This window comes from Capsicum annuum, unplaced genomic scaffold, assembly GCF_002878395.1.
Source record: "Capsicum annuum cultivar UCD-10X-F1 unplaced genomic scaffold, UCD10Xv1.1 ctg69283, whole genome shotgun sequence".
NCBI classification, from domain to species: Eukaryota; Viridiplantae; Streptophyta; class Magnoliopsida; order Solanales; family Solanaceae; genus Capsicum; species Capsicum annuum.
In genome coordinates, this window is record NW_025878903.1 from 1,193 (window position 1) to 7,547 (window position 6,355).

At 45.1% G+C, this 6,355-nt stretch overlaps 1 non-coding gene across 1 annotated transcript; it reads right to left on the reverse strand.

Annotated features, from left to right (window-relative positions):
* Nucleotides 1-949: 949 nt before the first annotated feature.
* LOC124894082 lies at nt 950-1,105 on the reverse strand. Its single transcript, XR_007050999.1, has one exon. It is a non-coding gene; the product is annotated as a 5.8S ribosomal RNA (ribosomal RNA).
* Nucleotides 1,106-6,355: the final 5,250 nt, after the last annotated feature.

Consider the following 6,355-nt stretch of genomic DNA (forward strand, 5'->3'; position numbering starts at 1 on the left):
CCTTCATTATGCCTTATGGGTTTACTCGCCCATTAACTCACACAAATATCAGACTCTTTGATCCGTATTTCAAGACAGGTCGAATAGGGAGCCCATAGGCCAGCATCCAAAGCGTGCAGATGCCGAAGCACACCGAAGGAATGCACTGCCTGACACAATTAAGGAGATGGCATTCCAAAAGCATATTAAAAGCCCGGGATTTGGCCGCCCCCAAATCCCTGCTAGTCCACGCCCCGAGTCGATCGGTGGACTAGCTCGTCGCCATTCCACATCCGATCGGGGCGCATCACCAGCCCCTACCCACTTTTCTTCCGACAATTTCAAGCACTCTTTGACTCTATTTTCAACGTCCTTTTCACCTTTTCGTTATGGTACTTCTTCGCTATCGGTCTCTCCCCCGTATTTAGCCTTGGATGGAATTCACTGCCCGATTTAGGCTGTATTCCCAAATAACCCGACTCATAGAAAGCGCTTTATGGTGCGATAGGGTCCGGACACAACGGGTCTCTCACCCTCTCTGACATCCCCTTCTAGGGGAATTGGGCCCTGTCCGCCACTGAGGACGCTTCTCCAGACTGCAATTCAGAAGATGGAGCCACCCGATTCTAAGGATGGGTTGTTCCTGGTTTGCTCGTCGTTACTAAGAGAATCCTTGTAAGTTTCTTTTCCTCCGCTTATTGATATGCTTAAAGTCAATGGGTGATCCCGCCTAAACTGGGGTCGCAGTTAGAGAGCCTAAGCACGGTAGGGTACCGGAGTCTAAATGCACGACAGGCTGTAGCTGCGACAGCAAAGAGAGTTGAGTTACAACCACCACTTGCCACGTTCATTTACATGGACTAGCATTTAGGCCAGCCGCGAGCTTGAGGTTAACGGGAAGCTAGTATCCGCCCTGTGATGGAAGCACACCCCATGATTAAGGAGCGATGCAAGGGGGTGACGCGATGCATGATGTCCAGGCAGACGTGCCCTCAGCCTAATGGCTTCAGGCGCAACTTACGTTCAAAGAGTCAATGGTTCACGAGATTCTGCAATTCACACCAAGTATTGTATTTCACTATGTTTTTCATCAATACGAGAGCCAAGATATCCATTGCCGAGAGTAATTTTTATTTATAAGAGAAGCACACGTCCGCTTGATACAGGCCACAAATGAAGAGTGAGGTGCAGGCTATCAATTTAAGTATTCCTTGGTGCTTTTTGCGTTAGGGTTCATTAGTCGCCCGACGCGCGTACTGGGTGCATGCACCGAGGACGAGGGAAGGTTCTCATGCTGAGGGCAGAATCACTCTACCAACGTGGGCTCCCTAGTTGTTAAACACGTTCGTGGGTCATTCTGCTATGCAGGTTTTGACAATGATCCTTCCGCAGGTTCACCTACAGAAACTTTGTAACGACTTCTTCTTCCTCTAATTGATAAGGTTTAATGGACTTCTTGTGAAGTAGCGGGTAATGAACCGCCCACATCGCCATAATTTGAACATTTTACCATATTATTCGATTGGTAGGAGCGACAGACAGTGTGTATAAAGGGCAGGGATATAGTCAACATGAGCTGATGACTCGCGCTTACTAGGAATTCCTCGTTGAAGACCAACAATTGCAATGATCTATCCCCATCATAATGAAATTTCAAAGATTACCCGGGCCTGTCAGCCAAGGCTATAAACTCATTGAATACATTGGTGTTGAGCGCGTATGGCCCAGAACATCTACGGGCATCATAGACCTATTATTACCTCAAACTTTCCCGGCTTAAAAGGTCGTAGTCCCTCTAAGAAGCTGGCCGCGAAGGGATACCTCCACATAGCTAGTTAGCAGGATGAGGTCTCATTTGTTAATAGAATTAACCAGACAACTCGCTCCACCAACTAAGAACGGACATGCACCACTACCCATAGAATCAAGAAAGAGCTCTCAGTCTTTCAATCCTTATTATGTCTGGACCTGGTAAGTTACCCCTTGTTGAGTCAAATTAAGCCGCAGGATTCACTCCTGGTGGTGCCCTTCCATCAATTCCTTTAAGTTTCAGCCTTATGGCCATACTCTCCCCGAAACCCAAAAACTTTGATTTCTCATAAGGTGCCGACAGAGTCCTAAAAGCAATATTCGTCAATCCCTAGTCGGCATCGTTTATGGTTGAGACTAGGACGGTATCTGATCATCTTTGAGCCTCCAACTTTCGTTCTTGATTATTGAAAACATCCTTGGCAAATGATTTCATAGTTGTTCGTCTTTAATAAATGCAAGAATTTCACCTCTGACTATGAAATACGAATGCCCCTGACTGTCCTTGTTAATCATTACTCCGATCCAAAAGGCCAACGTAATAGGACCGAAATCCTATAATGTTATCCCATGCTAATGTATATAGAGCGTAGGCTTGCTTTGAGCACTCTAATTTCTTCAAAGTAACAGCAGCGGAGGCACAACCCGGCAAGTTAATGCCAAGAGTGCATTGTCGACAGAAGGGACAAGACGATCGATGCACACCATTAGCGGACCAGACGGCCCATCCTAAAGTCCAACTATGATCTTTTTAACTGCAACAACTTAAATATACGCTATTGGAGCTGGAATTACCGCGGCTGCTGGCACTAAAATTGCCCTCTAATGGATCCTCTTTAAGGGATTTAGATTGTACTCATTCCAATTACCAGACTCATTGAGCCCGATATTGTTATTTATTGTCACTAACTCCCCATGTCAGGATTGGGTAATCTGCGCGCCTGCTGCCTTCCTTGGATGTGGTAGCCATTTGTCAGACTCACTATCTAAAATAGAACCCTAAATCTCTTTCACCCATCACCACCATGGTAGGCCACTATCCTACCATCAAAAGTTGATAGGGCAGAAATTTGAATAATACATCACCGGCATGATGGCCGTGCAATTCGTCAAGTTATCATGAATCTTCTCAACAACGTGTAGAGCCCGTGTTGACCTTTTATCTAATAAATGCACCCCTTCCATAAGTTGGGCTTAGTTCCACATATTAGCTCTAGAATTACTGCGGTTATTCAAGTAGTGGTACCATCAAACAAACTATAACAGATTTAATAAGCCATTCGCAGTTTCACAGTCTGAATTTGTTATTACTTACACATGCATGGCTTAATCTTTGAGACAAGCATATGACTATTGGTAGGATCAACCAGGTAGCATTCCTCATTGACACCAGCATCGCATGAGCTCGGCCTGCCTGTGAGGGCGCGGACACATTGAAGGTGAGCACGACCGTCGTTTGCAAGGACCATTGTAAAGCGCAGATAAGAGCCGATGAAGACCCTATGCCCACGACATCTACTGCATCAGAGAATCTCAACCTCCGCACATGGACTACGACATCGCATGATGAAGGGAGGAAGTTGTGGGACACGAAGGATGCCTTCTGGTTTACCCCGTGCACAGAATGCGAGAGGCGAATGACAATCGATAAAACTTGATAATGCCTGGGCATTAGGTATGCAACACAGTAAAATGACTTTGAGCAAGCCTAAATTGTGCTTGCCCTACGACTGGGATGGCATGCAGGTAAAGACATCGTGGTTTGAGCAGGGATCCAACCTAACCACATATTTCAAACATAACTCACGTGTCGTGCGTCCAAATGCTTTGTCGATGCACGCCCAGCACTGGCCCTAATGCCCAGTTATAGATGTTGTGCGCTGCTGCCCATGCAGATATTGCAAAGTTGTAGTAGTCCCGCTTAACATGATAGCCCATCATTGGGGGGGAGCAGAGGAGTTGAAGGTGCGCCGAGACTTGTGTATGGGCGCCGTCGGAGCGAGCTGCGGATTTGGCTTGGCCCTATGCATGCAGCACCTGAAGATTGCACCGAGAGTAGCATCCAAAACTCACCGCACGCACAAAAGCACCGCCTCGTTCGAAATCAAGTGCCAACAGCCCCGTCATGGACGACGTCACCAATAGCCGACACGAGCATACAATGAAGCATTATTGACGTTGTTTTGCAGGCAAGGTGGCTTGCATGGACTAGACATGCATGATGCCATGTGCCCACACTACACGCCGACATGCCCAGTGAGCGCCTATGCTAACTAGCGACAGTCGCCTTGAAGTGCCTTCAACACCTCTACCTCCCTTATTTATGCTTAAAAAAACCCAAGTGACAGGAGTAGACATGATTTTGTCAGAGAATCATATTAGACATGTGCAGACTAGAACTGAACGTTTTGATATAAGACAAAGTCTATGCACTCACAAAAGAGTCACATAATTTGTAAATGATAATTTTCATTAAGAAAATATTTTTTTCAATATTATTTATGAAAATACAAAAAATAAGTAAAAATAAATAAAAAGAGAAAAAATATTTTAAAAATATAAAAACATTAGAAAAATATTCTCAATGCATGAACTAACCTTAAACCAACAATTTAGTGCATATTTGTATGTATAACATAACGATATAAAATATTTAAATTTAAGATTATTAAATAAAAACTAAAAAAATATAAAAATAACATGGGGACATTAGGAAAATTGCCCAAAATGTAACAGATAAGTAACAACCCCAAAACATGCATATTAGAATGAAGTAACCTTAAAATAATAATTGAGTGCATATTTGTACGAATAATGTAATGATATAAAATATTTAAATTTATGGATATTAAATAAATATTTGAAAAAAATAACGTGGCGATGGGACATTAGGGAAATTGTCCCAACGTATGAGGTAATATTGAAATATATTTTTTTAAAGAAATTAGATCGGGTATGTAACGAAATAAGTATGCAACGGTGAGGAAGACAGATGAATGTCAGGAAAATATTAGGATGATTGAACTTAGGTTTATGCTCTTTTGATTTTGGCACGGTGCCTTGGTGTGTTGGTGTATTGGTGCCTTGGTGACATGGTGCCATGGGGCCTTAGTACCTTGGTGCCATAGTGCCATGGTGCCTTGGTGCATTGGTGCATGGTGCCATGGTGCCATAGTGCTATGGTGCCTTAGTGCCATGGTGCCATGGTGCCTTGGTGCCATGGTGCCATGGTGCCTTGGTTCCATGGTGTCATGGTGCCTTGGTGCCATGGTGCCTTGGTGCCATGGTGCCATGGTGCCTTGGTGCCATGGTGCCAAGGTGCCAAGGTGCCATGGTGCTACGGTGCCATGGTACCATGGTGCCATGGTGCCAAGATTCCTTGGTGCCTTCGTTCCGTGGTGCCTTGGTGCCACGGTGCCATGGTGCCATGGTTCCATGGTTTCATGGTGCCATGGTGCCTTGGTTCCATGGTTCCACGGTGCCATGGTGCCACGGTGCCTTGGTGCCTTGCTGCCACGGTGCATGGTGCCATAGTATCAGGGTGCCTTGGTGTCATGGTGCCATAGTGCCATGGTGCCTTGTTGGACGGTGCCCATGGTGGTTTGGGGGCGAAGGTGTCGGTGCATGGATATCCAACTTGACAAAGACACCACCATGGTTGGCCACTATATGTCCATCAGCATTTGTCTTTGGACGTGTCTCTAATATTGCACTCAACGGTCATGAAAACCCCTAATTGTGACATGCCTTCATGCACCGACATTGTTCTCGGTGTGTCGCTGATCACTTAAGCCACACTCCACATCACAAAAAACCTTTAGTTACGATGTCGTTTTTTTACGCAAAAGGCCACTTGATATCATATACTTAAATGTTTGGAATGGAACGCACGTGGTACTTGAAAAATAAAAGGCTAACTCAGGTAAGATGAACTCACAACACTTAGTGGGATTTTCCAAGGACGGAGGCACAAACCTCCTTTGGAGATGGATGGAAAAATGATTGGATTGGAGGGAGATGGACGAACCGTAGCGACAAAGGGCTGAATCTCAGTGGATCATGGCAACAAGACCACTCTGCCACTTACAATACCCCACTGCGTATTTAAGTTCTCTGCACAGGATTCTACTCACCGCTCGATGGAAATTGTACTTCAGATAGGCCACCGCAACCCTTTTGCCGTGGTGGCTTAGCCAATGACACGTGCCCTTGGGGGCTGAGGCCCCTACTATGGGTCAGTAAGTAGGCGGTGGGCGCATGCATTGCTTCTAGCCTGGATTTTGACTTAGAGGAATTCAGTCATAATCCAGCACATGTTAGCTTCGGTCCACTGGCTTTTTAACCAAATACGATGACAAATTATGAGAATCAACGGTTCCTCTCGTACTAGGTTGAATTACTATTGCAACACTGTCATCAGTAGGGTAAAACTAATCTGTCTTACAATGGTCTAAACTCAGATCACATTCCCTATTGGTCGGTGAACAATCCAACATATGGTGAATTCTACTTCACAATGATAGGAACAGTCAACATCGAAGCATCAGAAAGCAACATCTCTATGAAT